Below are 20,638 nucleotides of genomic sequence, written 5' to 3' on the forward strand. Positions count from 1 at the left end.
CTCACACAGAAACAGGAGGGTTAGCAATGACTTTGTCACTCTCCAGTCTCCAGTGCCATTGCTCACACATAAACAGTATTATTAGGTCACCAATTAACATGGTGGACAGTATGATTAGGTAGACTATTCAAATGTGGACAATATTATTATAGGGTTAATGACTGGGAGAGGGTAAGGAACAGGTCTAGAGATAGGGACAGGGTTAGAGTTAGGGATAATATTGTCTACATTTTAATTGTTGTCCTAATAATAGTGTTGATGTTTTTATATTGTTGAGTTTATAACCTAATCTAGTCTGCTACCCATCAAACATATTATGGCAATCCAACATAAGGGTCGGTGTGAGGGCCAAAGGACAATTCCATCTTGCACCACTTTGCAACATTCACAAAAATTTTGTAAAAGTTCTCATACTTTCTTAAAACCATGTTATTTAACACTATATGCACGCAAGCATGAAGAGAACTGGCATAGTGCTGTTCATGTGTATGGAAAGCTTACATATTTTTGGCTTTTACAAGTATGTTTATGATCCATGACTAGTATGGTAAGCTCTCTAGATAAATAGTTCAGAAAAAATTGTTAAGCAATGAAACCAAGTGGGCAGGAAAGACACCTGTTTCTGTCTGCCTGAAGACAGTGGACTTTTAGAAGTAATATGCACACCAAGACACCAAAGTCAAGCTGTGCAGCTTGTTCAACAAGTTGGTTGCATGCATTTCATTTTATATAGAGATGTATTAGACACTTTAATCTTTCTGCTGCACTGTGACATCACTATTGTGTTCTGTGGGATGACCCTGCTCCTACACCTCAATCCCCATCCTCACAACGTGACACTGTCCCTATTAGAAGCAGCCCTTTCTTCACTAACATAATCACATGACTGGACAGTCCCTCTCTCCCACATCATCAGATCCATCATCTCCTGCTGCTCCGAAGATCTGATTGACTAATAAACAAGGTACACATAGACAAGTAGGAGGTGAAAACTGGATACAATTAGGTGCTCAGACCATTAAAAAGGAGCTATGATATAAGTTAATACACACAGAACAAGCTAAAAAAAACCTAAAAATAATAATGTTTGTGTGGAAATCTATTGTAACAATTTTAAAGCCTCACAATTACGTGATGACAAACAGAAGTTGTATTTGGGTGTCTATTTCTGTCAGCAAAATTACCACTTCTGCAAGGGGTGTGGCTGCTACGGAGTCTGAATGTGAGGAGGGAAAGGCAATGCTGAGTAACCCTGCTCTGAGGCCCCCACTTCACCCTAATGATCCAACTCTGTTCTGCAAGGAGCAGAGTGAAGGCCTCTGCTGAACATTCGCGTAGTGCCCCTGGTGGCTACAGCGGCATCACTGGGCCCTTACACAAATTTTGCTCTGGGTCACAACAATGCACTCTTCTATTCCTGTGTGTCAGGGTTAACTTCTTGGTGAACTATTACACATATCTCAAGGTACACTGTAAGGAAAAGGCTGTTAGTGTGATAAAGAAAGATGAGGAGCTTGTCTTGCTTTGCTTCAAGTAATTATGAAAGAGCCCAATCCAAAGCAACTATTTATCTTTCTATTCAATAATAATAATAATAATAATAATAATAATAATAATCTGTAATAGAGAAGTACAGAATAGAAAAATGAAGAAGAAACTTCAATCTGCATTAATACCTAAACTATGGTCATAGACTAGGACTAGCTGATTACTAAGTCTAGTTGAGTGTGTGTATATATATATATGTTATTATTATTTATTTATATAGCACCAATTATATTATGCAGCACAGTACAGGGATATGATTCCTCATGTCTAATGAATTTAAGCAAATAATAGAGAATTATAATAATTTCAAAATCCACCTCCACTTAATTCAGCCTCTGCCTTTCTATATTAATATGTACAAAATAATGTCCTTGATTTTATATAATTACAGATGACAAATATAAATCTTTTGAGGTCTGTTTGACTTAAATTCTGCAGTCAGGTGATTGGCATACAGTCCTGGTAAGAAAGGATGTGTGTTGCCATTGATAAAAAATAAATATTATTTAACACCACCGTTATCCATTGGAGAATTGAAGAGGTTGTGGTTGTAATGCGGTCACTTCTTTAAATAAAGACTTGCCTGATATAACGTCGAAGCTTGTGGCTAACCTCATACAACTGTTTTTCCAAATCTTATTCTAAACATGGTATCATAGGCCTCTCACATTTTAATAACATCCACTCCATCTTTCTCAAAGGTATGTGACATTCTCTGCTTTGATGGCCTTATAAATTTTGAGGTTTAGTTAATTAGAAAATTATCATATAAAATGTTTTCCCATGTGGTTAGTTCTCTCATTCAATCACCGATTTCAAAAGAGTAGAAATTCTATAATCTTTACCTGACTATCTTGGAACCTATCACCAGGCTAATATAGAATAAATATATACTAAGGCCTGATTTAGAGTGCATTCATGTTAAAGTAAAGATGAGTCTTAATGCAAATTGACACACTGATCATGTGCACAGCTTGCATCCAAATTTAGAGTTGCATATATACTGCACTCATAGCCCCTTGGGCTCGGAGATGTGGATCAGGAGTGTTAAGGTACAAGTGTAGTACAGCATGAGCATGTGGACACAAGCTATGCATCTTTGAGATGCATTTTATTTTGCATTACACATATCTTGAAATGCATTAGGTAAATTTTGAACTTACATAAAATGTGATGAATTCAAAATACGCAGAAACGCAAGTGTCCAGTCACATCTGTGGTTAAACTCAAACAGGAAATCCCTATTTTCAATTTAAAAATCAAGTCGTGTATATGTCAACCTTAGTCTTAATCATGAGTTACCTTTTCTTAATCTTCATGAGCATGACTCCATTTCTATGTATGGCGTGCACAGATATGAGGTTATCAACAAGGCAATGTAAGGATTGGAGAGTCAGGGAACAAGTACAAAGCATCAGGAAATTAAGAACACAGAGAAAAGTGCTTGGCTAAATTAAAACAATGATCTGGCAGGTAGATAGTTGGAGAGGCCAGGATTAAATAGGCAGTAGTGTTTTAATGATTTCTTGGTGCTGACAAGCTACAGATGTTCCTAACTCTGGCTAGCTTGCACAGACAGCTGGATTACTGTCTGTCTGCTATAGATTATAGGGGATGTACCAGAGAAACATTTTAAGGAAATCTTTTTTGTGACACATATACAACTTGAACATAAAACAAAATGTAACTATTACAAAACCGTCACCCAAACTTTCATTGAATTCAAATAACTGATGTCAAATTAAGTTGTCTATATAGCTTCAAAATAACTATATTGGAACTTATCTTTGCAAAGTAATGATTGTGTGTGCTTTGTGTGTGTGTATGTGTGTGTGTATGTATGTATATCTATGTATATATATATATATATATATATATATATATATATATATATATATATATATATATACACACACACACACATAGACCATTTTATCATTCCCATGATGTTATTCACTTATGAATAAAAGTATTAAAACAGGTAAGTTTTATGAATCTAGTGTCCAGAAGTTGTGCTTGCCCCCTAATATGTGTCAAGTGCTATCTCCACTTTCCTTTTGTCACATAATTCCCTGCCCCACTCCATCCTTTTTTTGTCACATGTGTTCCCCCAGGCTGCTACTTGCTGGAGGAAGGCTCTGTTCTTCACAGCAGGTCCTACATCTGCTCCAATTCTCAACCTTTGGCTGAGATCAAGTGTAGTATCTTTACTACGGTCATTGTAAGGACAGGAAAAGAGCTATAAATATTCTACTGTCAAGTATGAGGAAGCAAGAAGACTATGAGGAGAAAGGACTTTGAGGATGAAACTACTCTGAAGGACTTGAGCTGACTAGAGAATAATCAATATAACTCTGTCCACTAGGAAGATAATCTGCACTCCAAGACAACCTTCTGACCCAGTAAATGAAGCTGAGAGGATGGCCATATCTGTTGCAGCTTCAGACTCTTGTTCCAAAGAAGAAGGATGGATAGAACACCCCAAAGGATCTTCCTAACCCATGAACTTAATTCTCCATTATCCCTCTAGCCTAGCCAGAACCTTACCCAGGGAGCTCCAGCTCTAGATAGCAGTCCTGAAGATGAACCTGGCACAGTGGTTTTTTTTTAAAAGCTGGAACACTCAGCATACAAAGACATTTGAAAGAGAGCTTCTATATCACCTTTGCCTCCATTGCAATATGAAAGAGCAATTGGGAAGCCTCCATCCCATTCTCACACTTTGTAGGCAACTGTCTAATTCAGAGTGGAGGTAATGGTTTCAATGTGGAACTCATATACGCCTGACAAGGACATCCTCACCTTCCTGAGTCGTTTCTGTATGGCTACCAAGGACCCATCCAAGATCCTGGAAGGAAACGGATTCTGGACAAACAAGTGGTCACTCATTGTCAGGCTAAGAAAGAAACACAAGAATACAGATTACAGCTGTCACAGTGGGCGATGGTGGGGTGAAGTGTGGAGGGGGTTAGGAAGGAGGGCAGGGAGCAAGGTTGGGGTGGATGATTTCTTACCCTCCAGCTGCTGTTTCCTCTGTTTCTGCTTGAGCTATAGGGTGTGAGCAGTCCTCTTCCTGGTGTAGTATAAGTTATGGGGCAATCCCTGTAGATGTGGTATGCCAGAACATAGACAATACAGGTCATCTTGCGGGGGCAATCCTTGTCCTCTTGATCTGCCAAATTGGCAGTTCCTGCAGGCTGACACCTTGCAGTTCTTCCATTTATAGTCAGCCCCATCAAAGTTCCTGCAGTTCCATGGCTTGTATGCATAGTGAGGAAGTCTTGATGATTTACCCAGGGAAAAACATTGTGGCAGTTGCTGGAGTCCGTCATCTTTCTTAACCTGATAATAAGCAACCACGTCTGTCCATATGAAGGTCGAAATGGCTTCAGGAAGGCAGCGATGTCACTGCCAGGTTTGTGACTGTTCTGCATCGCAACTGGTACCCACCTCTCCCCTCTTTGAATAGGGCAATTGCCCACAATATGAGAGAAAGGGGGTTCAGGTCTTACCACTTTCACTGCCCCTTAGGGGAGGACAGCTGTGTAGCTCCAGGAGCACGGCTAAGCTGGTTTTGACATCCAAACTGCTCAGGAAACAGGTATTCGAAGCATCCATGTGGGATGCAGTGGGATCCTTGGGGTTTAGCCCTTCTAATTGTACATGGAGCTGGCTAATGGCTCAGGGCATTTCCAGACTGATTAAATGTGAAGCAGAATAGACATGCCACGGTTCACTGCTTCTTCTCAGCCCACAGGCCATTCTCTTTCAGGGGTGCATCTTCAATGGTTTTCCTCCTGGCCTGGGGTCCTGGAAGTTGAATTGTGCTTTGGTTGAAAGGGAGGATGTGTTGGAGGATCTCTGGGATGCCTACATCACATTTAAATTGATACATTTGATTTTGGTTGGATGACTGGCAGGTGTGGACATTTTAAGGTCTCAATTTTCAGCATCTTTCAGTTAGACAATAGGTGTGTGAAAGAAAGAGGACCTTTAGGAGGCTGAAAAGACATCTGCAATCCCTGCAAGACCTCCATCTGTGTGTCTGGGATATGAGAGATGATCTGAAGGAGACCAATGGACGCCTGAAAAGGCACTTCAATGAGGAATCCAGATGCATTATCTTCCATTCCAATCACAAACAATATGTCTGCCGCAAAATCTTTTAAGCTGAGTTGGTACCTGGGTAGTGACAGTCTCAGAGCTCTATGTATGCTGTGGGAACTCATTGGCTTGGACCTGCTAAAACTGTACAAGGTGGTGAAGGGCAGAATGCCTCCATCACTGAGGGAGGATATTATTGTGATCCTATATAAGAAGCCTTACATCACTACTCAGTGGTGTTGGGGTACCTGCTCTTTCTAATATCAAATTCTCAGTATGTGTCAACATGCTTTCCTCCATTCATCTCCTTACATCATGATATTGTCCTTTTTCACAGGCAGGCCTGTTCTCTCTAACATAATCACAAAAGAGGCCGGGTAACTACCTATCTCAAGATAAGTATATAATCTATTCAGCTCTGAATATTGAAATCTGATTGGATACAGATTTATCTATCCCTGGGTACTCCAAAACAGACATGCTGAAGATGAGTAGGAGCAGAAGATTGAAATCAGCCTAGTCAAGCACACCTTAACAACTATATAATTTTGGAAAGACTGATTTGACACCTTCAGGCTGATGCTGCTCTTCATAGAGAGAGCCTTCAGATCCAATTACATTGTTTCCAGGTTTCATGTTTGCATAGTTGCAAATTTGCATTTACATATGTTCACATAACTATATGCTTTTTTGCTGTTTTTAAATTGTGAGTCCCTGTTCCAAATGGCTTCAATAATAATTTTTACAAAGCGGTCTAAAGCGATCTTATTCCAAAACTCACTAAAGTTTATAATGAAGTCTCTAAGATTGGTTCTTTTCTAAAAGAAATGCTGGAAGCTCAAATAATTATTATTCCCAAACCTGGGAAAAATCACTCTCATTGTCATAACTATTGCCCAATAGCTTGTTTAAATACAAATCTTAAAATATACGCCAAATTGATAACCAACAGATTGAACCCAATTATTACTTCTTTAGTTAACCAGGATCAGGTCTGATGTGTGCTTGGGAGACAGGCACCAGACAACACCAAGAGAATTTTTACTGCCTTACATAGTAATAAATTAAAACCTCTATTGCTCCAATAGCTTGATACTGGTAAAGCATTTGATAGTCTTCATTGGGGTTATATGGAACAGATTCTATGTAAATTTTGATTTCTGGGCATTTCTTAAATCCATTTTTACCTTATATAATGACCCCTCAGCAAGGGTCTTCAGCAACATTTTAGTATATGGATTCTTTGATTCAGCAATGGAACTTGTCGGGGATGACCTCTCTCTCCCTTGATATTTGTGTTAGCAATTGAACCACTGTCTGATAAGATAAGAACTACAGAAGCCATTAAAGACCCCCAAATTAAATGTTTTAAGCACAAACTTTGTTAATTTACAGATGACATTCTACTTTTTGACATGGAACCTGAAACATCATTACCCACCTTTCATAAAGTATTGTCCGAGCATATAGTGGTATCTTTTCATAAGCCTAATACCACAAAGACTGAAGCATTGCCTATTAAACTACTCCCAGCCACTCTTACAACCATCAAATTGAAATTTAGATACACTTGGAAGTTTGACTCCCTGACTACCTAGGCATTCATATCCTCATACAAAGTGAATATACAATTGAATATAATTATATTCCCCTAAAAATAAGTTTAAATAATTGACAAAATCCTAGACTAACTATGAAATCACCTGGTTAGGTTGCATCACTGTAATAAAAAACAATGCTTCTGTCTAAAATCCTTTATCTGTTTAGAACTATCCTTGTCATAGTACCAGCTAACATTCCCAACAAAGATTATACAGTAAATACAGAATTAATTTGCTTTCCCAAATTTGGAAAAATATCAGATGGCATGTGTGGCTGGATCACTTAGAAATAACTTATTGTAAAAATATATTTAAATTATTAGCGCAGTTTATATATATATATATATATATATATATATATATATGTGTACTGATTTTTGATATTGTGTTAGAAATGTACTGATTTCTGAGGTATTGATTTCTGACACACAGTATGTCACGTTTGGGCTTTGTAACTGCTCTATAGGAAATTCCAAGTAAGCATATGTGTGGAGGGGATGTGTTTTTGAAACTGCCTGGAGACAGGTAATCTCTGTTCATTAGACCTTTTCAGCGCTGAGTGACCAACATGTCTGCTGAGCCTGAAAGTACAGGATGGGTAATTAGACTTGCTGGTAGACTTCCTATGTGTATAAGACTCAGGATGCAAGTGATCACAGATTAATGTGAATTTTGCAAGTTAAATTGCGCTAAAAGCAAGATTAGAGAAAATGTTATATCCTGATGGTAAACATTCAATATAAAACCTCAGATGTGGTGGTGCCACTAGCAGCAATGTAAAAAGGTTTTAAACCCCTCCAGGCTGATTTATATGCAGACTGCATGAAGCACCTGAACTGATTAGAGGGGCAGGAGGCTGGATTACCTCCTGCCAGGGTATCTGTAAATCTGTATAAAAAGCAGACTGTTTATAATGTAATATCATTATTCCATCTGTACCTTTCTGGAGATCACTAGTACCACAAATTAGTGTAACTGTCTTTATTAGGCAGCGTGAGCTAATAAAACATCACTGCTTCAAGACCCTGCTTTGACGCCTACTTACCTACTGTAATTCCGGTGACCTACAGATTAGACCAATCTAATCCATTATCCAGCTGCTCTGACATTGGAACCAGGCATCCAGTACCAACACTCTGGCCGTTACCTGGAGCTCTGGCCAGTGTGATAGACCAGAGGTTAGGTGTACCAACACAGGTGCCCAGCAGGGGGTACTCTAGCAGCGAGAGTTACCCAGAAGAAAGCAGTCCTAGGTGCTGGTGAAGGAGCCTAGTGCTGGCAGCTGGCCCTTCATACTGCATTTAGAGAGGCATAAGAAAGGGGACGGTGGCAAGGCAAGCCCAACAGGTCCCCACCAACAACGGACAGGGTGACATAGGAAGTCCATCTTCTCACAGCATGTCTTTTAGATCAATTGAATGGCTTGCTCACCCTGCCTCTGAAACCATGGGTTAATCTTGAAATAGAACAAGTACCATCATTTCCTCTGACTTATCTGCTCTTGGTGACCCCCCAGTGTCAGACCATTTAAAAAACGTACTCCTAAGACTGTCATGACAGATGTTTGGGATAAAACTATTGAATGTTGAGATCCCTTCCCTCTTCCAATTTTACCATTAACTTTAAATGCATTAGCCCATTTACTTCCTGATCTCAATCTCTGTAATTGGCAATATAATGGAGTTACACTTTGTCACACTGCGGGCTCCCCATCATTGATCCACGTCCGTCCCAATGGCGAGCACCACCTTGGATTTGGGTCTGCTCACGTGCAGATCCATCTTTTATGTCCTTCACTAATCTGCCATAGGCTGATTAGTTCCCACTTCTCATCTCCTCCAGCTATTTAAGGAACCTGTTCCCTTCAGATGTTGCCAGATCTTCAAGTCCTTTGACCCATTCAGTTCTTGGACAGTTTGGCTCACAGATTTTTTGGAATCCTGGTTTTCTGTTTCCTCATCTTGTGTTTTCCTGGCTACTTCGCCATGTCAAATTTACCCTATCATCCAAGATAGATCTTAAACCATTGTCATTAAGCAAGATGGATCAATTTTTCTGTAAAATCTGACAGATCTCTTTCCACTCGTAGCAAATGTGACCAATAAAACAAATTTTATTGGACTTTATCTTCCGTACTGATGGGTACATTAGATTATCTCGATCTCTCATTTTAGCTTGAGGAAAGGCTTTCTTTATCCTTTGTCTACTATACCCTCTCTCCACTAGTCTATCTTTAAGTTCCTCAGATCTTATTAGGAAATCTTGCATGTTGGTACAACTTCGTCTGACCCTTAAAAATTCCCCTTTGGGAATATTATTGACTACCGTGGGAAAGTGAAAACTCTTGTTATGCAGAATGCTATTTGGTATCCCAAACTTTAGAATCTTGCATTTTTCTTCTTTCACATAGACTTTAGCAAACAAGTTAAAAATGTTTGCTTTTATGACCAATTATAAAAATGAGATGTTCATAAGTACTATGCAAACACTTAGATTAAGAAATGGTCCATAGTAATATATGAACAGCTATTTAAGGAACCTGTTCCCTTCAGATGTTGCCAGATCTTCAAGTCCTTTGACCCATTCAGTTCTTGGACAGTTTGGCTCACAGATTTTTTGGAATCCTGGTTTTCTGTTTCCTCATCCTGTGTTTTCCTGGCTGTTCCTGGTATCCAGTAAATCTGCACTTGGGTCTCCTATGCTTAACCGGATTATCTGCTTCCTAGAATTGTCTGGATTCCGGAAATGCTGTGCCTGAGTTCCATCTCGTGTCTCTGGAACTCAGCATCACCCTCTCCCAAGCAAGTCCAGTACCTTGGTACCCTGTACCCGAATCCCTCCTGTTAATCCTAGTATCCAGCATCAATTGATCCTAAGATAAATCTGGTTCTGGAGTATTTGTATTCGAGTTTCATCGAGTTTTTGCTCCTAAGCTAGGCTGGCATACAGAGTTTCTGTACTCAACTCCCATCTGCTGTAATCCAGAAGCTTCTGCTCCTAAGCTAGTCTGGTATCTTGGCATTCAATGACTCATTCGCTCTGGCTGTTCCTGGTATCTAATATCCTCGGCTCCTAAACCAATTTGGTATCCAGTGTTCCTGTACCCGAATCCAGCCTGTTGAACCCGGAATCCATCCTCTCTAACCTCTAGCTCCCCAGTTTATAAGTATCCTGTGCCTTGCCTTCTACAGTGCCTGGTCCTGTGTCCAGTTTATCCTCCTTGTTGGCGCACCTTCTTCCTCTCCTGGTCTCGCTTGGTACTCATCCGGAGAACCGCGACCTGCAGGGTGAAAGAGCGAAGCCCAAGCCTACTTGCCACGGTCCCTGGTGAACACCTTCACTCCATTAGACACTGCACCTCTGTGGTAGATGGAGTCAAACCACACAGACTGTTTAGATTCCTTTTATTCTGCCTAGTCCTGTGACACACATCTTCATAATCTTTTTGAATAATCATTTTGAAAACTCATCTCTAATATCCTCTGCGATAATTCAAAACAGGTTTAACATACACACCTGCAATTTTTATAATATTTACAAATACATCACTGGTTGCAAGTGTGTACCACAAAAGTTTCTACGGTGGGCCTACCTCCTCTTTGGATCCTTGCAACATTAACATCTCAGTCACATGAAGGAGGGATCTCTTCCTGGTACAACTGTATTCTTTCCCCTAATCAACCAAACAGATTTCAGATACAGAAAACCTGGGAAGCTGAGTTTGTGGATCTGAACACTATAGTATAGAGTGATTTTAAATATTCATATATTCATGGATTAATCAATCCCACGAATCCATATACATTACATGGGATTGAATTCCAGAAAATAAAGGGGAATAGACACAGAGACTGAAATTAAAAGTAAATACTGAGATCAGCCCAAAAAGAAAGCATAGCTAGAATTTTCATTAAGGCCATTTGGTATACGGGAGTCAAGCAAAAAAATCCATCTGCTTTCTCTCTGAAGCAATTGTCTATTACCATCACCCCCTCTTATTCCCAATTGAATTTTTTTCTATAGAAAATGCTCTTAATCCACAAACTGTACCTCCATGTTTTCTAAAAAAATGTCTGGCTACACAGGTAAGTTGTCTAAATGTTTCTTGGTCAGTCCTTGCATTTCTTATTGTACCTACATGTTCAAGAATTCGCAATTTCATAGCTCTACTAGTCATGCCCACATAATATTTATTACATGGGCATCTAAGAGCATAAATGACTCCCTTGGAATTACAATTAAGGAATTGGTCAATTTTATGATTATCCCCAAAATTTGTCCTGAAACTCATTCGTTTTGGTCATATATTCACAGGCTTTACAGCCCATACATTTATATGACCCTTTAGTTTCAAGTGATGTTCTTTTATTATGGGAAAAATTACTTTTGACAAGTCTGTCTTTCAAGTTTTTTGCTCTTCGCCATGTCAAATTTACCCTATCATCCAAGATAGATCTTAAACCATTGTCATTAAGCAAGATGGATCAATTTTTCTGTAAAATCTGACAGATCTCTTTCCACTCGTAGCAAATGTGACCAATAAAACAAATTTTATTGGACTTTATCTTCCGTACTGATGGGTACATTAGCAGTGTCGGACTGGGGCATGAAGGGCCCACCGGGGAATGCAACACTAGGGGCCCACTAAAGGGGGTGTGGTCAGCCATCATAGAGGTGGAACCAGACACTAGAGGGGGAGTGGTCAGTCCACGAAAGACAGCTAGCACCTTAGTGTAGTGAAACTACAAGCCCCAGCATGCTTTGCCAATATATAGCAGCTTATTGATTTAAGGATATGCTGGGACTACCTGTTGTTGTCACTTTTACCACCTGTGGCTGCTGGTTTCTTTAGTTGCGGCTTGTCTGGATCCAGGAATGTTGAGGGCCCTATTTGGAAAAAATAATGGGTACATTTAGAAATGCCAACCATCCCTGCCATTAAATCAACAGCACCCACATTCAATTATAGACCCAAACCACCTCAGCATTAAAGGTTCCATCACCCCCTCCCTATAGTGTTCTCTGTGCAGCCCCCCCTCACTAGAGTTTAGTATAGTCAGCCCCCCTATAGTTTAGTATAGATAGGCAGCCCCCCTATGCCACATAGTAGTGCCCCCAAAACAATGCTATGCCACACAGTAGTGCCCACAATGTTACGCCACGCAAGTGTCCCCGATTCATATTATGCCTGCAAAAGTCCTCTCAATTCACACACATTTATATATATATATATATATATATATATATATATATATATATATATATATATATATATATATATATATATATATCTAAAAATAAATAAGAGAAGGCGCACAATAGTGTAGTATGGCAAGTTAATGGAGCCAAGTGGGAATCCAGAAAAGGAACCAAACCACCGGAAATGAGTGTGCCAGAGCTTCCCACCGTGTGGATAACAACAATATCTAGAGTAGATATGTGTAGCTCATAAGGTGAAAGATCACACAAGGCCAAATTGCGTTCAAGATGATATATAGGCAAACAGGTCACACCAATGAAGATGTATACGTACCAGAAGCCAAAAGTTCAATGGCTTATCTGTTGGATTATCCTGTAGACTGTGAGGATGTAATCAATCTTCAGCCACCATTGATTATCCAATTGGTTACCTTTGTATTGTGGTTATACTGCAGTTTTCTACTAGGGACTCGGTTGTGGATCTATCCTTACATCAGAGTTAGAGCTTGCACTTTAATGGCTTGATCTGTGCAATTGCTGAATTGGATTTGTCAAATGAAACCAGAGTTTCAATCCAATTCAGCGATTCCAGTACCACCTGCTATGTTGAGTCATTTCTACTCTCGGATCAGCTAAAGTTCTATATACTATTCTGTTTGGACTGTATGCTGTACCAGTGATTCACATTCATCTGCTGTGTGGTTCTCTATTGGATCCTAGTGTTCTTATTTACTGCGTTAAACTGTATATCATTTCATGCTGTTGCCAAGGGTTACCGACTATGAAGAAGCATATGTGAATTGTGTCTGCATTACTACATTGCCGTGTATTCATCTCTGCCAATATATATATATATCTATTCCTGTTGTACTAATATTCAATACACTACGTTGCAGCACTATTACTTTCTCCTGTGTTATCATTTGATGCTTGTAGCTGTGAACTTATCCTGTGAATATCATTGAATTCTGCCTCCACCATCCTCGATAGTAGAGGCAGGGGGTCTGCAAAAAACCTCAGAGCCGTGACAGTCATCAAATACAAGAAAATTCTTTGTTAGAATTAGGGGTGAGCGGGTTTGGATTCTTGAAATCCGAACACCCTCGAACAGTGCCGATCTGAGCCGGATCCGAGCACTGTTCGGGGATTCCCGCCCGACGCAAAACTCAGAACGAGGCAAAACATCATCATCCTGCCGTCAGATCTCGCGAGATCTGGATTCGTTTATGGGAAGATGTGAATTGTTTATGAATGGAAGCCTGAGACTGGACGCTGTCACGATCTGCCTACAGCTTATGCATTACATGCTGCTTTGCATGGCAGCTCCTGCCTTTTTGTCCTTATTATTGTATTTGTATTGGCAGTACCTCCATTCACCAGAGGTGCTGCTATTGTGCCTTATTGTGTGCATTAGGGGTTAACCTTCATGTTCACCAATTATCCCATGCACCTGGGTGTGGTTTTCCCTTTATATACCTGTCACTCCCAGCACACATTGCTGGTTATTGTTGTCCCATCCTGTGATGTCATATCCTTGTTGCAACCTGTGGATTCTTCCTCCTGCCTTGCTCCTCTGGTTCATGCCTGCTTGGAATCTGTTCATACCTCCTGCTTCCCTGCATTAGTTGTTTACCTGCTGGTTTCTGAACATTCGTATTATTTCCTGCATCAGCTTGCACCTGGTATTTACTACTGCTCTCGTTTACCTGCTATTTATACTTATCTGCAAATAAACAGAGTGTTTTCACCATATTCGTGACTCCTAGCTGTACTCCTGTTTGTAACCGTGACAGTATAACCAGCCCACAAGACAGCTTTGGAGTCAGGTGAAAGTTTTGTTTTATTCTGGGACCTTTTTTCTGCAATCAAGTTTTCATTTGTTTTTTGCAACATGTCTGTTTCACCAATCATGGAATTGCCACTGCTACAAACTTTACAGATGAACATTATATTGCTACGTTCTCAGCTTGCTAGATTTTCCTCTTTACTTGTGGACCCACTCAGGAGACTGTCAGATTCTGTCTCTCTTAATTCAGAAGCTGCTGAGCTGTCTCAATCCACCTTCTCTGCTGATGAACATGTGCAAACAGCACCTCTTAAAAGTACTTCTACAAATTTGCTGTTTTCTATGAACTATGGGGTAACAAATTCCCAGTACACAGGTGGTCCACGCCCCCATCTGACCGAAGAGGAACGGCGGCGCAGGATAACATACAAGTTGTGTCTCTACTGTGCCAGCAATGCGCACTTCTTGCAGGACTGTCCTGTCCATAGACCACGTCAGCTTACTGAACCATCTCCTGTTATTTCCTCTCCGCATTCCAAAATTGTTTATGCTCCACCATTTCTGTTCTCTGGGAAGAGACCCAATCTGCCAGCTCCAGCCGCCTGTCCTGAGGCGCCAGCTCTAGCCGCCTGTCCTGAGGCGCCAGCTCCAGCCGCCTGTCCTGAGGCGCCAGCACCAGCCGCCTGTGCCGAGGTCCCAGCCTCTGTCTCCTGTGCCGAGGTGCCAGCCTCTGTCTCCTGTCCGGTCCTGAGTCTCCTGCCACTGTGTCCGGTCCTGAGTCTCCTGCCACTGTGTCCGGTCCTGATTCTCCTGCCACTGTGTCCGGTCCTGAGTCTCCTGCCACTGTGTCCGGTCCTGAGTCTCCTGCCACTGTGTCCGGTCCTGAGTCTCCTGCCACTGTGTCCGGTCCTGAGTCTCCTGCCACTGGCTCCAGTACCGAGTCTTCAGCCGCTGCCTCCAGTACCGAGTCTTCAGCCGCTGCCTCCAGTACCGAGTCTTCAGCCGCTGCCTCCAGTACCGAGTCTTCAGCCGCTGCCTCCAGTACCGAGTCTTCAGCCGCTGCCTCCAGTACCGAGTTTTCAGCCGCTGCCTCCAGTCCCGAGTCTTCAGCCGCTGTCTCTGTTCCTGAGCTACAGCCTGCTCCAGAGGGGGTGCTGCCTTTAAAGACTTCTCCAGAGGGGGCGTTGCCCTTAAAGACTTCTCCAGAGGGGGCGCTGCCTTTAAAGACTTCTCCAGAGGGGGCGCTGCCCTTACAGTCCTCTCCAGAGGGGGCGCTGCCCTTAAAGACTTCTCCAGAGGGGGTGCTGCCCTTACAGTCCTCTCCAGAGGGGGCGCTGCCCTTACAGTCCTCTCCAGAGGGGGGCGCTTCCCTTAAAGTCTGCTCCAGAGGGGGCGCTGCCCTTACAGTCTTCTGCAGAGGGGGCACTGCCCTTACAGTCTTCTCCAGAGGGGGCGCTGCCCTTACAGTCTTCTCCAGAGGGGGCGCAGCCCTTACAGTCTTCTCCAGAGAGGGCGCTGCCATTACAGTCTGCTCCAGAGGGGGTCCTGTCCCTCCAGTCTGCTCCAGAAGAGTTGCCTGTCCATGCGGTTCAGCCCAAGTTGCCTGTCCACGCGGTTCAGCCCGAGTTGCCTGTCCACGCAGTTCAGCCCGAGTTGCCTGTCCATGCGGTTCGGCCCGAGTTGCCTGTCCATGCGGTTCGGCCCGAGTTGCTACTCTATGCGGTTCGGCCCGAGTTACCACTTGGTGCCGTCTGCTCTGAGGCTTCTCACAGCGTTGTCTGCTCTGAGGCTTCTCACAGCGCTGTCTGCTCTGAGGCTACTCACAGCGCTGTCTGCTCTGAGGCTACTCACAGCGCTGTCTGCTCTGAGGCTTCTCACGGCGCTGTCTGCTCTGAGGCTTCTCACAGAGCTGTCTGCTCTGAGGCTTCTCACAGCTCTGTTCCCCCCGAGGCTTCTCACAGTGCTGTCCCCTCCGAGGCTTCTCACAGCACTGCCCCCTGTGAGGTTTCTCACAGCACTGTCCCCTACAAGTCTGCTGCCCAGTTCAGGCCTGCTGCCAAGTCTGCCACCCAGTCCGGGCATGCCCCCAAGTCTGCCGCCCAGTCCGGGCCTGCCCCCATGTCTGCCGCCCAGTCCGGGCCTGCCCCCAAGTCTGCCGCCCAGTCCGGGCCTGCCCCTAAGTCTGCCGTCCAGTCCGGGCCTGCCCCCAAGTCTGCCGCCCAGTCCGAGCCTGCCGCCAAGTCTGCCGCCCAGTCCGGGTCTGCTGCCAAGTCGTCTGCCAAGTCCGAGCCATCTGTTGCTGAGGGTGCTAAGTCTGAGCCGTTGCCTTTCTTTGAGGGGCACATTTCCCAACTTTGTGCCCTTCTGAAATTTGCTGCCTTTTATATGCCCTCCATACCAGAGCTTGTTAACAACCCTAAGGGACGGGTACTGTTCCTTATTTCGTATTTTAAAGGAGAAGCTTTGGAATGGGCAAATCCATTTATTGAAACCCAAGATCCCATCCTGTTTGACTTACAACGGTTTGTTGAGGAAGTAATCAAAAAGTTTTCTCCAACCCCTGCAGTGCCATCCTGTGGGTCACCTGTGCTTTCAGCAACACTACCCGGCACTACAGTCCGAGAACTACCCTTGTGCTCCACCCAGTTGGCGCAGGTTCCAACTCTAAGGAAGTCCCGTAAGAAAGGAGGACGTAAGAAAAGAGGTGGTTCTGCAGTGCTTGAACTGGCAGCTGGCATGGCCTCCTTTGCCCTTTTACCCATGGACGAGGACTTTTCTGCCGGGCCCCCAATTCTGGACTATGATTCCGATGAACTCAGACATTTTTGGTAATTGGGCGTCTGGAATCCGCCCTTAAGGGAGGGGGTACTGTCAAGATCTGCCTACAGCTTATGCATTACATGCTGCTTTGCATGGCAGCTCCTGCCTTTTTGTCCTTATTATTGTATTTGTATTGGCAGTACCTCCATTCACCAGAGGTGCTGCTATTGTGCCTTATTGTGTGCATTAGGGGTTAACCTTCATGTTCACCAATTATCCCATGCACCTGGGTGTGGTTTTCCCTTTATATACCTGTCACTCCCAGCACACATTGCTGGTTATTGTTGTCCCATCCTGTGATGTCATATCCTTGTTGCAACCTGTGGATTCTTCCTCCTGCCTTGCTCCTCTGGTTCATGCCTGCTTGGAATCTGTTCATACCTCCTGCTTCCCTGCATTAGCTGTTTACCTGCTGGTTTCTGAACATTCGTATTATTTCCTGCATCAGCGTGCACCTGGTATTTACTACTGCTCTCGTTTACCTGCTATTTATACTTATCTGCAAATAAACAGAGTGTTTTCACCATATTCGTGACTCCTAGCTGTACTCCTGTTTGTAACCGTGACAGACGCTATCAGACAGGCTGATCAGGGGGAGTACACGATGATTGCTCAAAATTTTACCACCACTGAAACAAAAAAGGTTCAGCTCAACATATACGGTAAGAACTAACCATGATCCATACTGTAATAATTTCTCTGTTATGTTCAATTTAATAGTGAACATAATACTTAGAGCAGGAAACTGATCAACAGTGCAAAAAAATGTAACATAAAATTGTTAAACAATGTAATGCAGATAATAGTTTCCTACACTAAGGAAAATATATATGTAAATGTTAGGAATAAAGGTTTACTTTTGTGTGAGTTTGTAGGCATTAAGCAGTATGTATTTACTGTGTGACACAACTAGTTGCCTGCTTTGTCTTAGATTGGAAAGAAGAGGAGACAAAGGTGTAAGAGAAATATATAGAAGATACAATGATGATCAGAAATACAATGAAGGGGAGGCAGGAAAACAGAGGAAATGGATTTAAAAAGAAGTTTAGGAAAAATATGAGAAAGGTAAGTAGATGAAAATGTAATTAGCACAGATTGCTGAAGGAAGAAAGATATAGGGAACAATATTCATAGAAGAGGTAGAAGTTAATTGATCAAAAAAGGAAAAAAGGAGAAAAATTAATTCACTACAAAAGTAAAGGATATCTTAAAGAGAAAAATAAATTGAGAAGTTTGAAAAGAGCAAAATTAATTTAGATTATGTTGAGATATTATAAGATGTGTAAAAGGAAAAGGAAGTAATAATGTAAATAGAGGAGAAAGAGAGCAATACAGAAAACAAAAGTAAGATAGTAACAGCCCTGAAAAGGCTTCTAGCAGATGTATTAGGGATGATTGCACCATGTGGGTTAATGTACGTGACGCTTAGCTTAGTCATCCAGCTACCTCGGTGCAACCTTTTGGGCTAAAAACAATATTGTGAGGTGTTCAGAATAGACTGGAAATGAATGGAAATTAATGTTATTGAGGTTAATAATAGCGTAGAAGTGAAAAAAAAATAATCTGGATTTTAGCAGTTTTTATGCTTTTTTTTTAAAAAAAAATCAGAACCGAAAACCTTGAGGGGGTGTTTTGGCAAAACCCATTAGAACCCAAAACCTGAAGGTAATCAGAACCCAAAACCCAAAACCCAAAACACGAAAAGTGGCCGGTGCACATCCCTAGTTAGAATAAATTTCAATAATTCAACAAGAAAACTTCCAAAGGCTACATCTAGGCTAGTCTGTAGAAAGTATCTAATAGCCTCAATCCCTGCTGTGTGACTAATGCTGGTATATAAACCCTCCACATCACATTTAATTAGCCATACATCCGAATCTATTATTATTCCACACAGCATTTTCAAAATCTCCAATGAGGGTAGGGAACTGGCATATTTCCTCAGGTGTACATCGAGGAATATACTCGCCTGTTCTGTCAGGCTACCCATTCCGGACACAATCGGTCTGCCTGGTGGAATCTTACAATTTTTATGTATTTTCGGCAAAATATATATGGTCGGGATTTTAGGGTTAGTCAGTTGTAGGAATTCATTTTCAGTTTTATTGATGACCTGCAGTTCAAAGGCATTTGTAATAATATTATTATAGGATACTTTAAATTCATGTAAAGAGTTGGAGAAAAGACGACGATTGCATTTCGTGTCCCTTAGTTAACGATACATTTCTTGTTTGTACATGGTTATAGATCAGATGACTACATTCCCACGTTTATCTGATGGTTTACTAACTACATCATTCCAGGTCTCTCTTTCTCTCAAACAAGTCTTTTCGTCTCTAGTTAAATTGTTGTTATTCATCTTTAATCGATTTATTTTTAGGTTATCAAGATCCCTTGACACCAAACTTTCAAAAACCCTAATTTCTGGGCTATTAACATCCTTAGGAAAAAAATGTAGATTTTTTTTTTGTTACACATAGGTCTTAAATTACATAAGATCTGGCCTGATAAATCCGAACTCTGCTGGAGGAACTGTGGCAGAAAGATACTGTTCCATATATTATAGGACTGCTTGTTTATTCATAAACTATGTGTCAGGCACCATCCCTCTTCCGCTCAGGGATGGCTGTCTTCTGCCCACGCTGCCCTGCCAGTGCTATTCATTGGGCTCTTCCTCTATTTAAAGCAGACTCTGGCACCATGCAGATGCCAGTCTATTGGGTCCCCCAGCTCCAGCTTTATCCTACTTACCTCCTAGTGACCTTCAGATTCTTATGTATGACCTCGTCTTCTCTCCTGACCTGCTTTTCTGATTCTCTCTGTTGACTGTTCCTTTGCTGCTTGACTACCCCTCTGGATCATCCTTGTGTACTTCTGCTGACCGCACGGTATTGACCCGGGCCTGCCTGACTACACCTTCTAGATATCTCTAGTTTACTTCTGCTGTCTGCACATTTTTCACCCCGCCTGTCTGACTACCCTCTACTCTCCGTTGCCGTGCTGGTAGCTCAGTTAGAGGACCATGACCTGCGCATCTCCCACAACAAAACTTAAACTCCCTTGCAGGGCTTCCTGGTGATGACTAGAGGCGCATTAGACTCCGCACCTTCTTCCAAAGTAGTGCCAACACCAACAGGTAATCATCAGTGCCGTTATCCTGTGAGACAATGTAATGTTATCTTTTGCTTCATACCCATATGTTGCCATCCCTTATGTTCTTCTTTACCCTTCCTATCATTTCTGTACCCTGTTATACTTTGTTTAATATTGTTTAAAGATCAATAAAAATGTAATTTAATATGTAAAGATAACTATAATAACCAATTATGGGACTCAGTCTAAGTAAATTGCGGAATTGCAAGATTTTCTATTGCTGTGATAAGCAGCAATAGAAAATCTTCGTTATCTCTTCATAATAGTAAATAGAGACCTTTGTGACATGTTTAATCTGGCTAATGTTGTCATTGCTGATTTGATTCCATTGCCACCATTGTCATTACTGAGTCTTCTACCATTGTTACCAATTTTACTAATTCTTATATTGTGTCATTATAGAATGACATGCAATTGTGATATTGTT

General features: G+C 41.9%; 1 long non-coding RNA gene across 1 annotated transcript in view; it reads right to left on the reverse strand.

Annotated features, from left to right (window-relative positions):
- Positions 1 to 20,638, reverse strand: part of LOC142150080 (uncharacterized) — a 493,307-nt gene that overhangs the window by 7,050 nt on the left and 465,619 nt on the right. The window contains exon 3 of the long non-coding RNA XR_012691002.1: positions 12,062 to 12,140. This is a non-coding gene — a long non-coding RNA (uncharacterized LOC142150080). The remainder of the gene's footprint in view (positions 1 to 12,061; positions 12,141 to 20,638) is intronic.

Source organism: Mixophyes fleayi, chromosome 4, assembly GCF_038048845.1.
Source record: "Mixophyes fleayi isolate aMixFle1 chromosome 4, aMixFle1.hap1, whole genome shotgun sequence".
NCBI classification, from domain to species: Eukaryota; Metazoa; Chordata; class Amphibia; order Anura; family Limnodynastidae; genus Mixophyes; species Mixophyes fleayi.